Below are 24758 nucleotides of genomic sequence, written 5' to 3'. Positions count from 1 at the left end.
CCTCCAGAGCCGATGGAATTGGGGTGACTGGTGCAGTGGCGCTGCCCATCATAAATACACAGCAGAGCAATGGCCGTCTTTCCTACCCATAATCCCCCATGCAGCTGGAATTGTTTTAAGCCACTAACAAGTGGCCCCGAAGGCCAAAGCGGCCTGGTAAGGTGCCAGAGTGGCCAGCACGGCTGTCACAGCCTGCACTGGCCACCCTGATGGTTCCCACCCTGACGGCTCCCACCAGCCATCCCTGCCCTGACGGCCCCTGCTCCTGACTTGACAGCTTCCACTGACCACCCTGATCTGAATCTGATCTCCTGCTGGCCACCCTGCCCTGAGGGAGTCATGGAGGGAGAGTGGTAAGTGGGTGGGAGAGAGAAGGGTTGCAGGCTGACAGCGTCATTGTGACATCATCAGCCCATCCCTCCGCCAATGATCCTTCTCCGAGAGAGCTTGTGGTTGGTGCCTTGGAGCTGGCCACAGTGCATCATAGAGGTAAGTCTCCTGATGTAAGGGCATAGAATCTTTGCCTTAACAGTCAGGCTTTTTTTACTGCATGAAAGGGCCTGTACGTCTGTGCTCTCTTGTTTATTAAATTTAAATTTAGAGATACAGCCTGGTAACAGTCCCTTCTGGCCCATGAGCCTGTGCCCCCAAATACACCAATTAACGTACAATCCCTATGTTTTTTGTAGGTTGGAAGAAAACCGGAGCACCTGGAGGGAATCCACACAGACATGGGGAGAATGTTTACACTCCTGACAAACAGCACTGGATTTGAGTCCAGGTTACTGGTACTGCCATAGTGCTGTATTAACCATTACTCTAACCCATTGATTTTTTTTTGCACAGAGCATATAAACATGTAGAGCTGCTGGAACATGTGCAAATAATTCCTTCACCTATTAAACAACAATAAATATGTATAAATCCATCATACATACAATTCCAACATTCACATATACCCAACCTATACATATTTTAATATTATTTGCACATTTAACTTAATTACATTTAATTTATTCAGAGGCTTTGAAAAGGCATGATATGGCACAGTCTTCACTTCCTGACTTGATGAAATTGCTGCTTCTTGACCCAATTCAGTGGAATCTTCTGTTGTTTATTCCACTATTTGCATTGGATTGACTTCTAAATTATACTCACCATTACACAAATCTTCAATATTCTCCTAAATTTAAAAAAATTTAAATTTAAATTTTATATTTAGACATATATGCTCTTCTATATGTCTCGCTGGAATTAAATGGCTTCTAAATTTATTTCCTATTTTCATATTCTCTCCAACATCCCATTTACAAATAATAAATTTGCTAGGTGGTGTTAATGCACAACCCTACCATGTTTCATTAATTATTATCCATACCTTGTATCATAATCTTGTTTCTGTCTCCTCTCCTTTTCCACCACCTCAACATTTGGATCAATTTTATTCTGAATGCAATTTTTTTGACCATTGTGCATTGCATGCCTGCTATTTCATAACTCAAAGCAATATGCAGAGGTGTCAATATACGCATCATGCCAATGTGGTTGAACAAAAAACTTAATTCCCTGTCTCGCCTATATAAGTCATATGCCCTTCACTATTCATTGCTCCAATCTATTTTCTCCTTCACTAACAGCACAGTCTTGAGAATATTACTCGAGTTCGGCTTGTTAGAACTGTGAGGCGGCAACATTACATATTCTTCCTTGCCAAATATACCTGATTTATTTTGATTTTTTTTTTGTTCCACTTAGCAGCACAAAGACTCCCAATAGTCAAAGATTTTCTTCTGTCCTTCTGGCAACTGCTACATCATCTTGACCAGGTAGCAAACACCAGGCCAATAGTCGTGATGGGAAAATGTTGACAAATTTTTTTCATTAATTCAAGGTTGTGGGGTTCAAAGATGCCAGCATTTAATTGCCCATCCCCAACCGCCCTTGAAAGGTGGTAGTAGGCTGTCTTCTTGAACAGCTGCAGTCCTTTCGTGTGGGTAAATCCACAATGCGGTGAGGAGGGAGTTCCAGGATCCTTCTCCAATGAGGCCCCTCAGTTATTATTCTCTTGAAATTTCCATTGTACAAAATTAACACCTTCTGTATTCATGGAAGTTATCAGCCTCATATGCACTAGAAACTTATGTTAAGCTAGAACTCAGAAACCAAACCTTTAGGTTCAAGATCCATCTTTTTTCCAATAGCTATCAGGCTTTTTAGCCTCCTCATATTACCTTCAATATATACTATCCCAGGACCACCAAAAGATCAATCTGCATGATTATATTTTTTCCACTAACTGCAACCGAGAATAATTAATCATCTATCCTTTTATATTTACTATTTATATTTACTATCTTATTTTAATCTCATGGTGCATTATAATAATTTAATTTATACCATTGTAAATATCCTCTGAACCCATGTAACTGCAGCAAGTAAAAATGTTGGTGCATCTGTATATTTTACCAATGTGTTTGACAAAAAACTCATATCATCATATGAATTGTAATAGGTCATAATTGCCCTATCATTTTATGTTGGATAAAAATCATTTGAACATTATTTTGTTTTTTTTTTCAAATATATTCACCAAAGCCTGAGCTTCTCCTGTCCTCTATTCATCATTTCAGCTGCATTCAAATTTTTATTACTATTTTGTTGTCCCTATTCTGCATGTACCTCCCAAATCATTGCAAAAGAAACAAAGAAAGCCTTTATTCAAAATAATGTTGGAGGAACAGCATCATCTCCAGTCCCTAACCAGTTTTCACATATATGCACTTCCGTCAGAGCTTGCTGATTAGAAAATATGGGGAGGGCACCTACTTTCCATCTCCCTGAAATTGTAACTCTCTCATTACTGTAGTAGATGAAGTGAGTTAATTCAGCACTGACCAAAGGATTAACTTGACACTTCCTAGGGCTCCAAGCCTTCACATCAAACAAGACAGAATTTTATTCACTGACCCAGTTGGGGGTTTCCATCACAAACTGAAAATATTGTTTAGATAAATTCTCATGAGAAATATAATCATATTATCCAAATTCAGAGCATTACAACGGACAACAATTTTTTTCAAAAGGTTTGATTCTAGAAGTGAAATTATGGATAATGGTAGACAACTTCAAGATTAACACAAAGATCATGTCAGATTTGCTGTCACACATGAAATTAGAGAAACATTAAATTTATTAAATTTAGCATTAAGTATATACTCGCCACAAATGTAACAGAATGTTTTGCAACTATTGTGACATAGATAAGACATTTTTGCTGTATTGAATCTTCCTAAAGACCATATATGCTATTATTAAGTACACTCACAATGCTATTGCCTGAAGAACAATCTGTATCAATGTAATGCACAGCATTTGTACATGTGAATTGCCTTTATAGCCTGTCTGCATCTATCCGGACTCAGCATGCTCAATTCTAAGACAATATGTGTAAAACACCTGCACTGAGTGCATACCCAGGTATGCTTGAACTGACCAAAAAAGCTTGCTTTGTAGGTATTTTACTAAAATACTTGAAATCACCAAATAGATTATTTTTTAAAAATTTAAGGTGATTTTCGTGATCAGCTGCCCAACATCCATAAAATACACCCAAAAGAGTTCAGGAAGCAAAATCTTCATTGTCCAATGATATTTGATGATATTAGAATAACCATAGTAAAGATTTCCAGAAGCCACCAGTGAAAGTGTGAAGGCGTTGATTATTATTAGTAGTGAATGCTATCCATCAGGGATTTTAATCTAACCTATGTTGATTTAAATCAATAAAAATGTTTATCTGTTCACATAATTGCATTTCAATTTAAATTCACTGGTTAAAAATGCTTCAGGATGTCCTGAAGAAAGAAAGATACATTATAAAATTATTTTCCTTTCTTCTTTCAATAAATTCTAATTCTTAAGATGGTCACTATTCATTTTATAGCTGAATGACAAACTATCAATTTGATGACTTCTAATTGAATTTGACAGCTATGTAATTCATCCTACCAACTCATTTTACAGCTTTCATTTTATTCTATTATAATTAAAAATCTGTAATGTCCATTGTAACTCAAGTGAATAACCTTTGGATTTTCCCCACTACAGCATGGTTAAGTTTGATGTCTGTTTAATGGGATAAACTAGAAAAATATAGAGTAATTCAGCACCAAAATCTCCAGCCCACATCCCTTGGCAATTCCTAAACTTTTATACAAAGGCTTGACTAACACTGATATGCTGCTTTATCAACATAGTTTACACTATCTGCATTCAAGTAATGGCCCAGTCGCCTCTTTCACAGCAACATTGTTTGGTTTAATTACGATCGTCATCTCTGTGAAATATGTAACCTGACATTTTAATTACTATTCTAACAACGTTAACTTGTGAACCAGACAATGTCTGACAATAAAAATATAAAAGCAACAAACTTTTTTTTTGTCAGTTGCAAAATAACTAATTTTGTTTTCTGAATGCCCACTTGCATTCCGATTGATGTATTCTTCAGCTGCTTCTCACTGTACAAGCAGGCGGAATTGGCAGCTTCAGAAACTATAATGGTTTTATCTGCACAATAAAAGTTTTAATTAATCCCTCACACAAACAGATGATGGCTAGAAGCACTCCTTGGAGGGTGACAAACAGTATCAGGAGAACAATTTATTCAATATAGACACTGAATAGCAAAATGGCACAACTTCCAAAACCCAGCATTTGTAACAATTATATTTCAGAAACATATTTCATTCTCTCAATAAGGGCTGTTATAGTGCCTTTGTTATATCGTATTGGATTTTTTTTGTTACGGAGTTATTTTTATATTGGCACTTTGGAGCACTTTTTCTGGTTTCACAAACTCTTCAACCAACATTCATCTGATTTTCTCAGTCTTATATCAACCTGTTTCCAATTATTTTCCAGATCTTTAGTATCTGCGCTATTGATTATCGTGTGCCCTAAATCTGATGTGGAAGCAAATCCATATTATCAAGCACAAAAATATCTTGAAAAAAGTGACAAGCTGAGTACTCATTTGAAATAACCTAAGCTGCTAAATCAAAGAAAAGTTATGGGCCTTCAGGGAACAGTGTCCTCCAAATAATATCAAAATAAAATCTGAACAAAATCCAAATAAGGAGAGCCTAGAAAATGCCTTAGGCATTTATGCAAGGATCAAAAGCAGATGAGAAACATTTAAACTGCTCCTTCAGTTCATCTGGTAGCAAATATCCAAGTACAAAAATGAAATCAGATAGGGCTATATTAGTAAATGAGGATATTTTCTAAAATGACCTTCACAGCTATGGTCAACTATTGGTCTGGTTATCCTAAACAGTTTGTCACAAGGTCACAAAAATTTATTTAACAAAGAAACATCTCTCTTAAAGTATCTCCCTACCCCTGCCTAGAAAGAATCATTATCTTTATTAATATTATTACTATTAAATACATTAGTCCGGTTTTATCTGTAAACTCAGCGGAGGGAGGGTTACCGTAAATATTCGTGTATAATGCGTTTCGTGTAAAATGTGACCCCCCCCCATTTTTGAGCGGAAAATGGGGGAAATCTTTTACCCCCATGTATAATACGACTCCCCTCCCCTCACCCGCCTGAGTCGCGCTGGTGTCTCTCTCTCCCCCCCCACCTGCCCGAGTCACGCTGCCATCACTCCCCCCTCTCCCACCCGAGTCACGCTGGCATCTCTCCCCCCCCTCGCCCGCCCAAGTCGCGCTGGCGTCTCTCATCCCTCACCCGCCCGAGTCGTGGTGCTGTCTCCCCCCCCGATTCACACTGCCAACTCTCCCCACTGATTCGCGGTGCCATCTCTCCTCCCTCCTCCCACCCCCCCCCCCGCCAAACCTAGTCACGCTGCCATCAATGTAGTCAGCTGCTGATAATGTGTGGTTCAAAATGAACCAGCAAACATCATACTGCCCAGAGTCCTTTCAATGGTTCCATCTTTAGGTTGTATAGAATGTATCGGCAGCCGACGACTGGCAGAAGTTTTAAAAAAAAATTTACTCCCGTGTATAATGCGACCCCCTCCTACTTTGAGCTTGAATTTCGGTACAAAATTTTTTGCATTATACTCTAATATTTACAGTAATTATGACGGTGGCTCAGTTAGCACAGCAGTTAGTGCAATACTGTTACATTACCAAAGACTGGGGATCGAATTTAAATTTAAAATTTGTAAGTTACAGGAATTATTGATTACAATATTGATTTTTTTTATTTTCAAATTACATTTTGCAATGTATTTTGCCTTTTAAACTGTTTATTCTTAATGCTGGTATATTAGTTAGGTATTGTAAGGATGAGTCTCAGGCAACCGTAAAATTTGCATATACGACATCCACAATCCCCTTAGATACTGGGATTTTACTATACCTTCTTTATAATGGACAAAATAGATAAATACATTATCCTCACAGGGTCATTTCCTGATTTGTTTTTTTTTAAATTTTGTTTACCTGATGTATCCATGAATCTGATATTTAGATAAATCTTTGGCTTGGCTTCACGGACAAAGATTTATGGAGGGGGTAAATGTCCACGTCAGCTGCAGGCTCGTTTGTGGCTGACAAGTCCGATGCGGGACAGGCAGACACGGTTGCAGCAGTTGCAATGGAAAATTGGTTGGTTGGGGTTGCTTAATAAGGGCATTATTTCATTCACAAAGATAAATTATTCTTTACTGATGTCATTGATGTCGATGAGGTTGAAATTTATGCTTGGTCACGTGCAGAATGATGGCATATATCCTTGTTATTACATTTCCAAAATTAGGCCCATAATTATTCCCTCATATTTGCATTTTCTGTATCTCCTGTTCCATGGTGATTCTCTCTTCTCCCTCCATCAAAGCCCCAGCAAGAAAGAACCAGAATGTTTCAGAAACCAAAATAGCAGCAAGTTGCTTACAAACATCGTAAAATCTACATTCAATTTAAAGTCAACTTTTTGGAAGTGATTCACTTCACAGCTGTACTAACAAGAGTTAGTGGGTAGTAACAGATGGTATCATTAAAAGTGAGAGACAAAAGAAAATGATGCCATCAATGAACTACCGCAACATGATCCCAATCTGAAGGAAATTATGGAAGTCCAATCTGTTTCAGTTGGGAGCTCTGGCTTCCAAGATCAACATTCTGCAAAAGTTATTGATCAACTGGAAGATAGTGGTAAAACACAGGATTCTGTTGACACTGTGGTTAAGTGAAAAAACATACAAATACTGGAGAAACTCAGCAAGTCAAACAGTGCCTTTATGTAGCAAAGGTGAAGCTACATCACCACAATTCGGGCTTGAACCCTTCATCAAGGTGAGGGGGAAGATGAGAGATGTCTGAACAAAAGGGGGAAGGAGGGAGGGAGGGGTGGTGAGGGTGGGAAATGATAGGTGGAGAGGGGGTAAAACAGCATGGGGGGAGGAGTCTAGGCTACATAAAGGCACTGTTTGACCTGCTGAGTTTCTCAAGCATTGATGTGTTTTTTCAACTGAAAGATAGTGCTAGGTGAACAGGACAAATCAATGTTTCATTACCTGTTCACTAGTACTTATTTGGAAGTGACATGGTAAAGAAAACAATCCACAATGTCTTTTGCTATACAGTAAAAAATTAAAGTGGAAGAATTTAACAAAATTTATTCAGACAGAAAAAAACTCCACCATACATATTTGTGTAAAAGTAGAATTTTGCAGACCTTTCTTAATGTTAAATTTATGGGGTCGATAATTACATGAATACTACTTTTGAGGGGCTGGAATACACACCAGATCCAAAATACCATATTAGTAGCAGAAGTCCTAATGATCTCTAAATTAATAAAGAACAAAAATACAATGAATTAAAGTAATAACAGAGTCTACGCATCAAAACACATGTTCTACCGGGGGGGTTCGGGACCATGGTAAGTAGCTGCACCATCGGGGGCATCAGGAGTTCCAATTAGTATGTGGATGGGGCCCTGGCAAGAGTTTGCATTCGAGGCATCAGAAGCTACGATGGGTGGATAGGCGGCCGGAGCTAGGGTTGAGGTGTGAGTTTGCCACCAAAGTGTCGGGAGATCTGATGAGCGGGTGGTCATGAGTTTGTGACCAAAGTGTTGGGAGCTCTGATGGGTGGGCAGCTGGGGCCAAGGTGAGAAATTTGGGTAAATTTTTACATGAGGTATTTGGAAAATTCCAAAATTTTTGGCCAAATATAGAGGGTTGACTTTTATGAGATTAACTTTAACACAAGTGTTTGTGGTAGCTAATGAGAGTTTCAAGAGAAAACAATAAAATATTTACCCAGAAACAACTGCATTAAAAAAAATCCCAGTAAGTGATTACAGTTAACAAAGAAGGAAAAGGGTAAAATGTTGCAGAATCTCTGTCCATGAGGGAGGAACAATGGCATCACATCAGGAGGGGTAGGGGAAATTTTTGAGTCAATGGTAGGTGGGTGATAGATGGAAACAGATAAAGAATAAAAATAAGTTAAGCAGATGAAGCCAGCTGGCGGGAGAGTAAGGGAACAGGAGAGACAGAGGCTGGAAAGTGGTAAGTAGAACCAGGTAAGGGAGTGATGATAGGCAGATAAAATTTGATTGGGGGATTCAATAGGAAGTGCACATGCAAAGGGGGAGTGAAGTCTCGGGGAAATTCACTCGTGACGGTTATCAGTGCATAAAACAAGGGATTTGTTGAAGACATCCAGTGCTCCTGATGTGGTTTCCTTAATGAGGAAACTAGATGAAGATTTGGAAATCACTTAATTGAGCACCTTCGCTCTACTGCAGTAGGAGGAACCACTCAGTGACCAACCATTTTAATTCCACTCCCCATTGCCACATTGTCTATCCATGGCCTCATGTACTGCCAAGGGAAGGCCACTTGTAAATTGGAGGAACAACAATATCTTGGCAATCTCAATATCACCTTCTCCAATTTCCATTAACTCTCTCACCTGGTCTCCCCCTTTCCTTCATTCTTCTGCTCCCCTTCCTTCAGCTCCTCACCTCCTTCCTCTCTTTCTCCTATCAGTGAGCTATCTTTCTTAGCCCTCTTCCCTCTCCCCTATTACTTCTCAGCTGCTTCTCCCCTTCATCCTCCCTCCCATCGCCATCTGCTTTTCTGTATTCCTCTCTTTTCGACTCCTACCCTTACCTTTTTATTCAGCTGCCTGTTGGCTGTCATTTGCTTATTCTGGATACTGCCTGGCCTGCTGGGGGTTTCTCCAGGACCTTTGTGCATTGAACTAGACCCTAGCATCTGCAGATTTCTTGTTTGCCTCGAATTGCTGAAGGTCCCCCTGCTACAACCAGAGAGATAACAGCGAGCAATGTCAAAGAGCTGGTAAATGGAGAGGAAATACTGCAGGACGACACCATGGGTATTGATGCCAAAGGAATTCTTTGCAGAGGTTGAGAAAGACTAAGATGGACACACAATTTGGGCTATTTTTGTGCATTGTGATGGGAGGAAACCTGACTGCAGTATACAAGTGGGAAGATGTGTGATTCATGTGTTCCCAAGTTGGACCATGACAAGTTCCCATTAATTGCAAATTGCAAGTCATGATTAAGAATCAGTTTTGCAATCACTTCTAAAGCTAATCAATCATTTTCTTTCTGCCTGTGCTATTAAGTCACGCATCAGATAGTTATTGGTAGGACCTTTATGAATTCCTTAACAGACAACCAAAATCAATATACTGAAGAATAGTGAAAGGATGAAATTTATCTCTGTAAACAGGAGGGGAATCAATTATTGATTATGCTTGAGCCTGAAACGCAAAATCTATTCATGATCCCTCCAGCTCAAACAGAAACCCAAAACTAGAGAGGAAAATGAATAGCCTCTGCAATATACATTCCTCTTTCACAATAAATTAACAGGAATGAACTTATGAAACCCACATTTCTCATGGACTGTGAGATACATTGTGATATTCAGATAAGTTCAGCTCCCTTGCTATACATGTTGTATAACACCTGCAGATTATTGCATAAAATACAAAAGGGACCGCCTTTCACTTTTGTATTCTATAAATAACAAATGCATTTGTCTCCAATATAGAGTTAAAGAAAAATTTGATATAGCACCCTTTCTCATGCACAATTTATTAATAATACTAAAATATCCTATCCTTGCCTACAAGCAAGCATTACAAGAGAAAGGATATTTTCATATTCCCAATGCAGGTCTTGTAATTCCCTGGTTTGTCCTTGTTGCTCTTTATTAGAGTCTGGGCTTCTGTTAGGGTACAAAAAGACACAGTAGAACCAAAAAGATGCAAGACACAGTTTTATTCTCATTATACCGGTGGGAATGAGCGGCATTCAGTGTTGGGTAGACAATCACCTCATTAGGCCCTGTCAAGTGCCGTGTAAAATGGGGTTAACCAGGCAATTTGGCCAGTTAGCGCCCCACTCACGCAGCAGCTTGTAAGTGTCCAACCCGGTTAGCATAGTCCAAATCCAACTGGGTCCCTGACCTATCTCAGAGGTAGTCAGGTGTTGTTCAGGTTCATGTGGGTCCCACAGGTTAAGAACCAGACCAAAGTGCAGGAACAAAGCACATGTTTATTTCAGGGATGGAAATGACACAACAGGGTCGATATGTTAAGCAAACTTCAAAACATACACAATTCTTTGGCTTGGCTTTGCAGATGAAGATTTATGGAGGGGTATGTCCAGGTCTGCTGCAGGCTCGATGGAGACTGACAAGTCCGATGCGGGACAGGCAGGCACGGTTGCAGCGGTTGCAAGGGAAAATTGGTTGGTTGGGATTGGGTGTTGGGTTTTTCCTCCTTTGACTTTTGTCAGTGAAGTGGGCTCTGCAGTCTTCTTCAAAGGAGGTTGCTGCCCGCCAAACTGTGAGGCACCAAGATGCACGGTTTGAGGCGATATCAGCCCACTGGCAGTGGTCAATGTGGCAGGCACTAAGAGATTTCTTTAAGCAGTCCTTGCACCTCTTCTTTGGTGTACCTCTGTCTCGGTGGCCAGTGGAGAGCTCGCCATAGAACACGATCTTGGGAAGGCAATGGTCCTCCATTCTGGAGATATGACCCATCCAGCGCAGTTGGGTCTTCAGCAGCATGGATTCGATGCTTGCGGACTCTGCCAGCTCAAGTACTTCGATGTTGGTGATGAAGTCATTCCAATGAATGTTGAGGATGGAGCAGAGACAGCGCTGATGGAAGCATTCTAGGAGCTGTAGGTGATGCCGGTAGTAATCATGGGTCCTCTGCATATACAATATGCAGGGGGTAAATATACACTTTCGGATTTCGAAGGGGAAACCAACAGAAACTGGGGAAATTACAAGATCATACACATTCAACAATCAGATCAAGGTGATATTACGTGCCCCCACCCCTTGACCGGTACGGACGCAGCTCTAGCTACCTATTCTCAAGACTCACCCCAACCCAGTGTGGAAGGTGATACTTACATGCCACGAGGAGTCCAAAGAGACAGAACCAAGGGGCACAAGGTCCTTTATAATTCTTGGGGGAAAGCTGTGGCCAATGGCTCAAAGCCAAGTGCAGGGGCTCAGCAGGGGTGAACTGAGGTGATTCACCTGGGCCAATTGGGTGAAGGTCAGGGCTGAGTCTGGGCAGGCTGCCTGGACTGCAGCAGCTGGTGGTTTGGGTGGGCCAATCATAAGGGTCACCTTGATGGTTTGGGGTGAGTCTTTGACCTTGATTGGCAGATAGTGTGTCCTCCGAACAGGAGGTGGTGGATGCTGCCTGTCCATTACAATAGGGAACTCAGTTAAACTTTTCTAGGACGCACCCTCTGGTGGCTTGAACAGCAAAATGGCCAACCTAGTTACTCCTGTGATGTCAACACTTATGCACTGGTGTCACAGGGAAACCCTTGGGGTTGCTTCTGCGGGGCCTGGGGGAGGAGGGAGAGGGGTCACTGCTGCAGGGGGGTGGAGAGGTGTCACTGCTGTGGGGGGAGAGGGGTCATTGTCATGGGGGCAAGGGTGGTGGGGTCGCGAACTGCTACTGCTGCAAACGCCATTCTGGTTGTGACAGGTCAACGTTTACAGAAGTGGAATGTTGCTGGAGGGGGGCTGCGTGATTTATGGGGTAGTTGTTGATTGATGATGGGTCTCAACTGATGGGGGGGAGGGTAACTGACTGGGGAGGGTGATGATTGAAGGTGGGTGGGGACTGATGGGGGGGAGGCAACTGACGGCCGGAGGGGGTTCCGGGGGAGACTTACTGATAGTTCCTAAGTGCATGGCACCTCACTTACCAAGTCATCGCTGGGACAGGATTCCCCTTAAATCACTGGGTTGGTGATTTAACGGGTCGATCCCCAGCACCTTTGCCCAAGTAATCACACCTGGGTCCCAGGAGGACTACCCAGGTGCTGCATCTTAAAAGTGCCTACTGATACCAGAGAACCTCATCCGAAGATTCAAGGCAAAGGGTACTGTTTATAAGTCATTCTTTTGCATAATTATCAAATACAGATTTCCACTGACTCTGTTGTAGGTAAAGATTAGCAATATACATTTGTTCATTTCAAAAAGCAGGAAAAAATGGAAGGCAGTTAACCCCTCTTCCATGGGGTTACGTCAGTTGGAGGTAACAAATACATGTAGAAATTAATAAGTTGTACAGTGTTGATGGCTGTCTAGAAATGTTCACATTAAATATACATTAATCTGTTGTAGCCACTGGAATTAACAAGTTTATGGGCCATACAATAGTGACTGAAACTACCCGCACAGGGAGGGGTCTGTACCAGCTTATCTGAGGGTGCCAGTTTCTGGCAGGCTCCTTTGACAGTAGAGGCTGCATCTATCATGTAATAGTAATGGCACAGCTGTGTTTCGGGTGGGAAGCTTTCTTGAATGGACTTACTACATTGACAGCTTGCTATGCGGATATGAGTCCGTTTAGCTGTTGCTGGTTCCGATTAGCAGCACAGTGAAGGTCATCTTTCATGACCATAAATTCTAATTAGCTGCCTTAATTATTTCTGGGAAGTGTTATTGGCTTGGCCTTAAAGGATCTCTGAGTATGTGGAATGTAGTTTCTGCCTGCTTTTTGGGACTTTGAATTACAGGCTGGAATTTGTGATTTTTTTTCCAAGCCTATGATATTTTCCTATATTTGTACTGTCTGGAACCCCTAAAACCTCAAACTTCCACACCTTCTTCAAGTAGTAACAACATTAGTCATCCTCTTATCTTCTGGAACTTCACCTGAGGCCAAAGATGATACAAATATCTCTGCAAGGACCTCTCCAATTTCTTCCCTAGATTTTCAAGGTGCAGGCCTTGGGGATTTGTCCACCTTAATGCACTCCCAGGCTGCTAACACCTTCTCTGTGGTACTTTGTGCATGGTCCATGACATCGCAACTCAGTGCTTCATTAACTTCCATAATCTTCTCCACAGTAATCATCTCCACATTCATCTCCTGTGGCTCCATACAAAGGCAGCCATGCTGATCTTTAAGGAAACTTAATTCTCTCCCTGGTCACCCCTTTAATCTTAAAATTGAATTTCTTCGGCATTTCCTTTACCCTGCCAGCCATCTCATAGCCTCTTTTTTTTCCCTTCTGAGTTTCCCCTGAAGTCTCTGGAGAATATACACTTCCTAAATCTGATATATGCCTCCTTCTTTTTCCTGACCAGTGCTTCGATATCCCCATCAACCACATTTCCCTTAACTTGCCAGCCTTACAGGATCATGCTGTCTGGGTGCTTTTGCTTTCTCACTTTTGAAAGTCAACCATTCCCTGCAAAATATCTCTCTGAATCAACCTCTGCAAGTTCCTGCCTAATGCCTCCAAATTTGGCCTTGCATCAGTTTAGGACCTTAACTTGTGGTTAAAACACTCAAGAATATTTTAAAACAAGTCCAAAGTACTCCCCGACAAACATTTCAACCATTCGCACTCTCTTGTTCCACAAGATTATTCCCTGTGTGGCATCCTCTTTAGAAGGGGCTTCAATGTATTGATCAAGAACGATCTCTTTGAGATGTTTAATAAATTCCAACACATCTAAGTTCTTTGTCCTATAGGTTACTCAATATCAGAGAAGTTAAAATACTCCATTATTTTTACAGCTATATGTGATATTCCGACACATTAACTTGTCTAATTCCCATCAACTACTGTCCTTACATAACTCTATCAAAGTGATCCTCTTCCATCTTATTTCTAAATTCCAACTATATAGTCTCCATGGACAATCCGCCTACAATATCCTTTCAGAGGGCTATTCTTATGCCCTCTCTCATCAAAAAGGCAACCCCTCCCACCCCATCCCTTACATGCACCTCTATCACACCTATAGCATTTGTACCCTGGAACACTGAACTGCCAGTCCTGGGCTTCTCTCAGACATGTATCTCTGGGCTATTACATTCTAGTTCAAATACATTCCCTGTATTCATCTATCTTACCTATTAAGCCTATTGCATTGAAATAAATGCAGTTTAAACCATTAGTCTTTTCTCTCTCTTTGCTATGCTCTTGCTAATCCTGTCTAATAAACTTGTTCCCTTTGATTGCAATATTTGTCCCAACTTCTCATTGGCCTTGTCTCTGCTAATCTAGTTTAAACCCTCCCAAGAAGGACTAGCAAATCCCTCTGCCAGGATGTAGGTCCATCTCCAGTTCAGGTGCAACCTGTCCCTCCTGTTGAGGCCACCTCTGCCCCAGAAGAGATCTCAATGGACCAAGAACCTGAATCTCTACAACCATGGATTCATCTTCTTTTTCTACTTTCAGTAGCATATGGCATCTCCCCAATATCATCCAGATGGTTAGGATCATACTCACATGGTAAAGACAAAAATCCTCAGAAATAAAATGACTCAAATTATCATGACTTGCAAAGCAATGGACCTAGTGCTGAACAGATGGTTTATGATGGGTGACTTTCCTCCATTGGTGTGCAAATATTGAACCAAATGGCTTTCTTCTGTATTATAAATTTTCTAAGGCTCCAGGTACCAGCCTGTAACTTGCTGAAGACATGGAAATTCTTCCTAACGGGTTCTTCAAGTTCTGCTCTCCAGCTCACAAGTGTGGCTGAATGATGAGGCAAATGCTTCTGAGGTCCTTCACAGAGAAGCAAAGTTACTTCAGCCATTGTTTCCTACTCTGACAGAAGTCCTCCCATAAAACCCATTGTGAATAAAGTTTCCTGCTCAGAATTCTCTCATCTTCCTATTCACCTTATTGGATCCCTCTTGGTCCTTTCTGCCGTCCTGAAGACATAGGACAGTGGTTCTCAACTTTTTTCTTTCCACTCACATCTTCTTTGGCTTGGCTTCGCGGACGAAGATTTATGGAGGGGGTAAAATGTCCACGTCAGCTGCAGGCTCGTTTGTGGCTGACAAGTCCGATGCGGGACAGGCAGACACGGTTGCAGTGGTTGCAGGGGAAAATTGGTTGGTTGGGGTTGGGTGTTGGGTTTTCCTCCTTTGTCTTTTGTCAGTGAGGTGGGCTCTGCGGTCTTCTTCAAAGGAGGTTGCTGCCCGCCGAACTGTGAGGCGCCAAGATGCACAGTTTGAGGCGATATCAGCCCACTGGCGGTGGTCAATGTGGCAGGCACCAAGAGATTTCTTTAGGCAGTCCTTGTACCTTTTCTTTGGTGCACCTCTGTCACGGTGGCCAGTGGAGAGCTCGCCATATAACACGATCTTGGGAAGCCGATGGTCCTCCATTCTGGAGACGTGACCTACCCAGTGCAGTTGGATCTTCAGAAGCGTGGATTCGATGCTGTCGGCCTCTGCCATCTCGAGTACTTCGATGTTAGGGATGAAGTCTCTCCAATGAATGTTGAGGATGGAGCGGAGACAACGCTGGTGGAAGCGTTCTAGGAGCTGTAGGTGATGCCGGTAGAGGACCCATGATTCGGAGCCGAGCAGGAGTGTGGGTATGACAATGGCTCTGTATACGCTTATCTTTGTGAGGTTTTTCAGTTGGTTGTTTTTCCAGACTCTTTTGTGTAATCTTCCAAAGGCGCTATTTGCCTTGGCGAGTCTGTTGTCTATCTCGTTGTCGATCCTTGCATCTGATGAAATGGTGCAGCCGAGATAGGTAAACTGGTTGACCGTTTTGAGTTTTGTGTGCCCGATGGAGATGTGGGGGGGCTGGTAGTCATGGTGGGGAGCTGGCTGATGGAGGACCTCAGTTTTCTTCAGGCTGACTTCCAGGCCAAACATTTTGGCAGTTTCCGCAAAACAGGACGTCAAGCGCTGAAGAGCTGACTCTGAATGGGCAACTAAAGCGGCATTGTCTGCAAAGAGTAGTTCACGGACAAGTTGCTCTTGTGTCTTGGTGTGAGCTTGCAGGCGCCTCAGATTGAAGAGACTGCCATCCATGCGGTACCGGATGTAAACAGCGTCTTCATTGTTGAGGTCTTTCATGGCTTGGTTCAGCATCGTGCTGAAGAAGATTGAAAAGAGGGTTGGTGCGAGAACGCAGCCTTGCTTCACACCATTGTTAATGGAGAAGGGTTCAGAGAGCTCATTGCTGTATCTGACCCGACCTTGTTGGTTTTCGTGCAGTTGAATAACCATGTTGAGGAACTTTGGGGGGCATCCGATGCACTCTAGTATTTGCCAAAGCCCTTTCCTGCTCACGGTGTCAAAGGCTTTGGTGAGGTCAACAAAGGTGATGTAGAGTCCTTTGTTTTGTTCTCTGCACTTTTCTTGGAGCTGTCTGAGGGCAAAGACCATGTCAGTAGTTCCTCTGTTTGCGCGAAAGCTGCACTGAGATTCTGGGAGAACATTCTCAGCGACACTGGGTATTATTCTATTTAGGAGAATCCTAGCGAAGATTTTGCCTGCAATGGAGAGCAGCGTGATTCCCCTGTAGTTTGAGCAGTCTGATTTCTCGCCTTTGTTTTTGTACAGTGTGATGAAGGTCCTGAGGCAGTTTTCCTTGGTCCCAACAAAGCTTGAGAAACTCATACAGTTTGACATGCAGAGTTTTGCCGCCAGCCTTCCAGACCTCTGGGGGGATTCCATCCATACCTGCTGCTTTGCCAGTTTTCAGTTGTTCAATTGTCTTATATGTCTCTTCCCGGGTGAGGACCTCATCCAGCTCTAGCCTTAGGGGCTGTTGAGGGAGCTGGAACAGGGCGGAATCTTGGACTGAGCGGTTGGCACTGAAAAGAGATTGGAAGTGTTCTGACCATCGGTTGAGGATGGAGATCTTGTCGCTGTGGAGGACTTTGCCGTCTGAGCTGCGCAGCGGGCTTTGGACTTGGGGTGAGGGGCCGTACACAGCCTTTAGAGCCTCGTAAAAACCCCTGAAGTCGCCAATGTCCGCGCTGAGCTGGGTTCGCTTGGCGAGGCTAGTCCACCACTCATTTTGGATCTCCCGGAGTTTGCGCTGAAGATGGCTGCATGTGCGACGGAAGGCTTGTTTCTTCTCTGGCCAGGACGGCTTTGTAAGGTGAGCCTGGTGGGCAGCTCGCTTCTTGCCAGCAGCTCCTGGATTTCCTGGCTGTTTTCGTCGAACCAGTCCTTGTTTTTCCTGGAGGAGAAGCCCAGTAACTCTTCAGTGGATTGCAGTATGGTAGTCTTCAGCTGATCCCAGAGGGTTTCAGGGGACGAGTCCGTGAGGTGGATTGCATCCTCGAGCTTTGCTTTGAGGTTTGCCTTGAAGAGACTGCCATCCGTGCGGTACCGGATGTAAACTCTCACTTCGTCTGACTACAGGTTTCCAACATTGAACCTCTTTCTGGGGGCTTTACTGTTCCTGGGCTTTGGCTTGAAGTGAAGGTTGAGCTTGCAGCGAACCAGCCGGTGGTCAGTGTGGCATTCCTCGCTGGGCATGACCCTGGTGTGGAGCACATCTCGTTTGTCTCTTTCTCGCACCAGGACGTAGTCCAGGCGGTGCCAGTGTTTGGATCGGGGATGCATCAGGTAGTCTTCAGGCTGTCCCTCTGTTGAAAAAGTGTGTTTGTAATGACAAGCCGCTGTTCTGCGCAGAGCTCCAACAGGAGGCGCCCATTGTAGTTGCACTTGCCGACACCATGCTTGCCCAGGATTCCTGGCCAGGTTTCTGAGTCTTTGCCGACGCGAGCGTTGAAGTCGCCAAGGATGACAACCTTGTCGGCTATAGGGGTGCGTTGAATGAGGTTGCGCAGGTCAGTGTAGAACTTGTCCTTTTCTGCTGGTTCTGCCTGGAGGGTTGGAGCATAGACACCGATGAGGGTGATGCGACGCTTGTTTTGAAGGGGGAGTCGCATGGACATGATCCGGTCCGAGTGGCCTGTCAGGAGGTTTTCGAGTTTGGAGGCAATGGAGTTCTTGACCATGAAGCCTACACCAGATAGGCGTCGTTCAACCACAGGGAAAGCAGCGGCGGCCCCGGCCCCGGTCTGGGCAGAGGGTAGGCGGTGGCGGCCTTGATCCGGGCAAGAGCTAAGGGGAGGCGGCGGCCCCGGCCTCGGTCGAGTGAGGCTGGCGGAGGCCCTGGTCCGGGCAGAAAGTAGGAGGCGGCGGCCCCAGTCCGGGCACAGGGAAAGCAGCGGCGGCCTCGGCCACGGTCCACTCACATACCACTTTAAGTATTCCCTATGCCACTGGAGCTCTGTGATTAATAAGGAATTGCTTAAGGTGGTATGTGGGTGGAAAGAAAAGGTTTGAAAACCACTGTTTTAATCATACCTTATTTGAGTCATTATGTGCAAGGTTTCATAACTCCAAAGGAAATGGCCAATGACAATTTTTCTCAAGCAAAATATTCCAGTAACAATTGGGTCTAGAGCAGTGGTTCTCAACCTCCCCTTCCCATTCACATACCACCTTAAGCAATCTCTTACTAATCAAAAGCACTGATGGCATGGGGATTACTGAAAGTGGTATGTGAGTGGAAAGAAAAAGGTTGAGAACCACTGACATAGAATATCCAATACCAAAGCTCTCAAATGTAGATTAAGATCAAAGTCAAGTCAAGTACTCTCTTGTGCGTTCTCAATCTCCAGTGGCGCCCAACAATCAAACACCAGTTACTTTTCAACTAACCAGTGAGAAACATGTAAGAGAGCTCTTAAAATATGGCAGGAAGTATAGATCATATTATAAATGTGTGCATGGCATATGAAAATCCGGTGAAATCAAGACTCATAGTATCCAAACAAGGAGCAATTTAGAGGCTTATTTCATCCCAAAAAGATGAATTAATCTATTGGAAATCAGATTTTAATCAAAGCAAAACTAAATCTGAAGTCTAACTATGAGGGAAAGAGAGAATAATTTTTAAATGTTAGAACAAGGGGTACATTTTTGATTGTTACAGGATACATTTTCACAATTATCTGGGAACCTAGAAATAAAAGAGGACAAGATGAAAACACTTTTCCTTTCTTTTTTTTAAATTTTATTTTACTATTTTAGACCATACATGTAGTCAAATACAAAATTTTAAAATACAAATACATAAGTAGACAAATTTATCCTGCAAGATGGTTGTAACTCAACAACCCCCCCCCCCCCAACCAGCCGCCCACCCAAAAGACCCCAAAAGAAAGTGTGTGAGAAGAGAAAAAGAAAAAAGATCTAGTGGAAAAATAAGAAAGGTTGCTGGAAAGCGCCATTTACTCCACATTTTAAAATCATTATTTAACTTGTCTTCTTCTTTGAAGAAGGTTAACATAGACTTGAGGACTGGATGAAACTCAACTAAAGATTTACACCTGATATCTGTAAATATGGTCTCCATATTTGCAGAAATATGTCAAACCTGTACTTATATCTTAGGCTGTAAGTAATTTTCTCAATGCAAACACAGTGTGTATTTCTGCATTCCAGCGTGCCATACCTAGATGGGAATCAGACTTCCAAGTAACTACAATACACGTTCTGGCCACTGCCAATGCAATTTTAACAAATTCAACTCGATATTTAGATAATTTTAATTTTGGTCTTATCCCCATTAGATTTCCCAATAAAAACAATTCTGGGTTTTGAAGAAATGGAATTTCAATAATCTATTCTAAAAAAAAAGTCCTAAATCTACCCAAAAAGATCTCACTTTGGAACATGACCAAGTCAAGTGCAAGAAAGTTCCTATCTCCTCACCACATCTAAAATAATTTATCTGATAAGACTGACTTTAACTTATTTAATTTCTGTGGTGTTAACTGATGCAAAAAATTGTATTGTACTAATCTACATTTACTGTATTTGTCATACTGTCCTTACATAAATCAGACCATTTTTGCTCATCAATACTTACATTTAAGTCTGATTCCCATCTTTGTCTAGGCTTATGAACCCCTGTTTAGGGACTCCCGTTTGAAGTAAGAAATACATTGCCTAAGTGAATTTCTTTGTGTTTCCCTTTCAAATCAGTCTCCACATTACTACACCTTGATAAAAAAAAACATTGTTGGCCCCAATTTTTCCCTTACGTATGCTCTGAATTGAAAATTGCAGAAGATTGTGTTGTTAAGGATTCCATATTTATTTTTTAATTGTTCAAATGACATGTTTCCCCTGCTCATAGCAATCCTCAATATTTCTGATCCCTTTACAAGATCAAATCTCTAAATTTTTATTACCCATTGTAAAAGGAATGAGCCTGTTTTGAATCAGAGGTGTTTTAGGAGCTAGATCCCCCCCCCTTTTTGTTCCAATCTTATTTTATACCAAATATTAATTATATGTTTTAGGAAGGGGGCTTCTTTCTCAATGGTAATTAATTTTGGTTCCCATCTACAAGTAAAATTTTATGCTATTCTCTCTCCTAGTTCGATATACAACCACGTAGGCTTGTCATCTTCCTCAAAAAAGAAAGTAAGGAATCTCATCTGGGCTGCTCGGTAATAATTTTTATAAATTGGAAGATGTAAACCTCCAAAATCATATTTTCATGTTAATTTTTATATGGAGACTCTGGACATCTTACCCTTCCAAATAAATTTTCTGACATTTATTTAACTCCTGAAAAAATCTATTAGTTAATGGAATGGAAAATGTTTGAAATAGGTACTGAACTCTTGGAAATATATTCATTTTGACACAATTAACTCTTCCAGCTCATCTAATTTGTATTGGTAAAGCTGTCCATCAGTTCAATTCTTCTTCAACCTTTTTAAGCAAAGGTGAGTAATTTAATTTATATAAATTATTTAAATTTATAAATATTCCTAAATATTTTATCCCATTTAAATTGGGTGTCTCTTTGGCACAGAGCATAATCCCCTTCTGTAAGTGGCATAATTTTGCTTTTATCCCAATTTATTTTGTAACCCAATACTCCCCAAAATCTTCCAGTTTCAAGTACATTTTCTGTAATGAAGTTACTGGCCCTGTCAAATATATCAATACATCATCAGCAAATAAATTTATCACATTCCTCCTGGTTGATCCTGAATCCCTTAATGTCTGGATCTTGCCGAATTGCTTCTTCACACGGTTCTATAGGTAGAATGAAAAGAGCCAGCGGCAACGGACATCCTTGTCTATTGAATCTTGTCAACTAGAATGGTGAAGAGACTTGTCCATTTGTCATTACTTTGGCTTTAGATCATTGTACAGTGCTATAATCCAATTTATAAAAAATTTTCCCTAATCCAAAACTTTCCAGTACTTTAAATAGAAAGTCCTTCTCCAGTCTATCAAACACGTTTTCTGCATCCAAGGCCACAGCTACACTCAGATCACCTCTCTTTTGTGCCAGATGAGTTACACTAAGCAATCTACTTGAGGAGTCACGTGATGGAGTAGTGGCCGGTAGGAGAATACCAGCCCTCTCCAGAAAAGAAGAAAAAAAGTGAAGAAAATGCAAAGCTCAAGAAACACAAAACACAACAAATAAAAGATAAAGGTGTGGAGAAAAGAAAGAAAATGGCACCTAAGAAGAAAAAACCAAAAACAATGGGAAAAAAAGAAGGAAAGATGCCAGAAGAGAAAGGAGAAGACCTTACCTGCATGAAGAAGCAGGGACCCGCCGTGGACAGAGGAGCCCATTCCCCGAGGTTAGTGGAGACCCCGCAGGGTCGCGACCTCCCAACTGCGGGACTGCAAAAATGGCTCACTGAGCCAAACAGAGGTGCGCAATGCGCACAATAAGGAAAAGGAAAATACCGACGGGAGGGGGCCCAGCTGTGGAGTGAACCTACACAGCGCGACCAGCTGAGAGATGCCCGACAGCAGTGCTCTCAGCTGGAAGAAGAGGAAAGCAATGGGAAAGGGAGTGATAAGAAAGAAAAACAGCAACAGGAAGCCCAACAGATAACTAACCAAGAAGAAGAGGACCAAAATCAAGAAGCCATGAAAGAAAACACCCAACAAACTGAGGCAAGCAGCTCAACAAGAAAGTCAGAAGAGACACAGATACAAGGAAGAGAAATAGAAGACACAAACCCAAGAGCAGACATAGAAGAAGAAGAAGAAGAATACCAAGCTCTGTACAGAGGAATAGAAGTTAAAATGAATGGACAGTACATTGATAAAAAAAATTTCAAGAACAAATGAAAGCATTAAAAGAATGGTTGACACTCGAATTTAGTGAAATGAAAAGTACAGAAGAAAAAATGAGTAGAATAGAGCTGGTCATAACAGATGTAGGGAAAAGATTAGAAAATGTGGAAGAATGAGAAATGGCTGTAGAAATGGAAGTGAATGACTCAAGAAGAAAATTAGAAGAAAGTGACAAAAAAAGTTAAAGAATCACAAGAGTTGTTAGCTCAGAAGATGGGTATAATGGAAAACTATAGTAGGCGAAACAATATAAAGATAGTGGGCCTTAAGGAAGATGAAGAAGGCAAAAATATGAAATAATTTATAAAAGAATGGATCCCAAAAGTCCTGGGAATGCCAGAAATACAGGAAGGAATGGAAATAGAAAGGGCACACAGAACACTAGCCCCGAAACCACAGTCATAACAAAAACCAAGATCCGTTTTAGTAAAATTTCTGAGACACACGACAAAGAGAAAATATATTGGATAAGGCAAGGAAGAAAATTAGAGAAGACAAGAAACCATTGGAGTACAAGGGTCAAATTTTTTTTTTTACCCAGACTTAAGTTTTGAACTCATAAAGAAGAGGAAGGAGTTTAACACAGCAAAATCGATCCTATGGAAAAAAGGCTATAAATTTATGTTAAGATATCCAGCTGTGCTTAAAATAGTTATCCCGGGGGAGCAAAACAGACTGTTCTCAGATCCGGAGAAAGCACGAGAATTTGCAGAACGCCTGCAGGACAGAAAGAGAGATGAAGAGATGTAACAAGAATGAAGAATGATGACAAACTGCATATATAGATGTAAAAATAATGTATAAGTAAGAACTAAAGAAGGGAAGAAAAGGGAAGTAAAAAAAGAGAAGAAAAGAGGGGGAGCTTTGTTTTAATGTGAAGATAAATTTTTTCTGGAGGGGAATGGGTAGGAGAGAATAACAGTCACTGTGAAATCAGTTGACACTTGCGAATGGATTCGCAATCCGAATGGAGAGGGGAGTTGTGGTTGCCCAGCAAGGGTCAAGGGACAACTCAGAGGTGGGGGGGGGGCACTTGGGGTTAAGTGAATTTTAGATGTGGGAGTGGTTAAAGTATTTTATGTTTTAGAAGTGTTGTCATACATTAAGTTCAAAAAAGGAAAACTGAGAAATGAAAATGGGGAAAAGGGGAAAGGTGGTGGTGAGGAAGCGGAAATGAGGTGTAAACAAAGTATGATTTGGCCATATTAAAATATATGTCTATAAATATTAATGGAATACATAACCAAATCAAAAGGAAGAGGCAATTAAATTTACTGAAAAAAGAAAAAATAGATATAGCATTTGTACAGGAAACGCATCTAACTGAAGTGGAACATAATAAATTAAGGAGAGACTGGGTAGGGCACGTAACGGCAGCATCATATAATTCAAAAGCCAGAGGTGTAGCTATATTAATCAATAAAAATGTTAACAATCAAAGTAGAGGAGGAAATAATAGATCCAGCAGGGAGATATGTCATGATAAAGTGTCAGATATATTCAGAATTCTGGAATTTGGTCAATATATATGCACCTAATGAAGAGGGTCAAAAGTTATAGCAAGATATTTTTTTGAAGATTGTAGATACGCAGGGGAATATATTGATAGGAGGGGATTTTAACCTTAATTTGGACACAAAGATGGATAAAACTGGACAAAAGACTAGTAAAAAGAACAAAGTAGCCAAATTTATGGTTAAATAAATGCAGGAAATGCAACTTTTGGATATATGGCAACACCCAAATGAAAGGAATATTCATATTATTCGAGTTGACATAAAACGTACTCAAGAATTGACCTGTTCCTGTTGTCAGCCCATATCCAAGGGAGAGTTAGGAAAACAGAATATAAAGCTAGATTGTTATCTGATCATTCACCCCTGTTTTTAGTGATAGAACATCCCACCAAGAACATATAGATGGAGGCTAAACTCCATGCTACTTAAAAGACAGGAATATAGAGAATTTATTGAGCGCCAAATTAAATGTACTTTGAAATAAATACAGAATCAGTGAAAGACAAATTTATATTATGGGATGCAATGAAAGCCTTCATCAGAGGGCAGATAATAAGTTAAGTAACTAAGATGAAAAAGGACTACAATCGGGAAAAAGAACAGCTGGAAAGGAAAATAGTAAGTACAGAAAAAGAACTAGCAACAAGGGAAGATACAACAAAAAGAGAATTGGCAAACAAAAAAATAAAATACGAAACATTACAAATGTATAAGGTGGAGAAAAACATAATGAAAATAAAGCAGAAGTATTACGAGCTAGGAGAA

At 41.4% G+C, this 24758-nt stretch overlaps 1 protein-coding gene and 1 long non-coding RNA gene across 8 annotated transcripts in view; one reads left to right on the top strand and one right to left on the bottom strand.

The window, feature by feature from the left end:
- akap6 (A kinase (PRKA) anchor protein 6) overlaps positions 1-24758 on the bottom strand; it is a 427053-nt gene that overhangs the window by 256332 nt on the left and 145963 nt on the right. The gene's annotated exons all lie outside the window — the stretch shown is intronic.
- Positions 445-24758, top strand: part of LOC138753578 (uncharacterized) — a 32287-nt gene continuing 7973 nt past the window's right edge. The window contains exons 1-2 of the long non-coding RNA XR_011351272.1: positions 445-489; positions 690-788. This is a non-coding gene — a long non-coding RNA (uncharacterized lncRNA). The remainder of the gene's footprint in view (positions 490-689; positions 789-24758) is intronic.

Source organism: Narcine bancroftii, chromosome 2, assembly GCF_036971445.1.
Source record: "Narcine bancroftii isolate sNarBan1 chromosome 2, sNarBan1.hap1, whole genome shotgun sequence".
Classification (NCBI taxonomy): domain Eukaryota; kingdom Metazoa; phylum Chordata; class Chondrichthyes; order Torpediniformes; family Narcinidae; genus Narcine; species Narcine bancroftii.
This window is presented reverse-complemented; position numbering and strand designations above follow the sequence as displayed.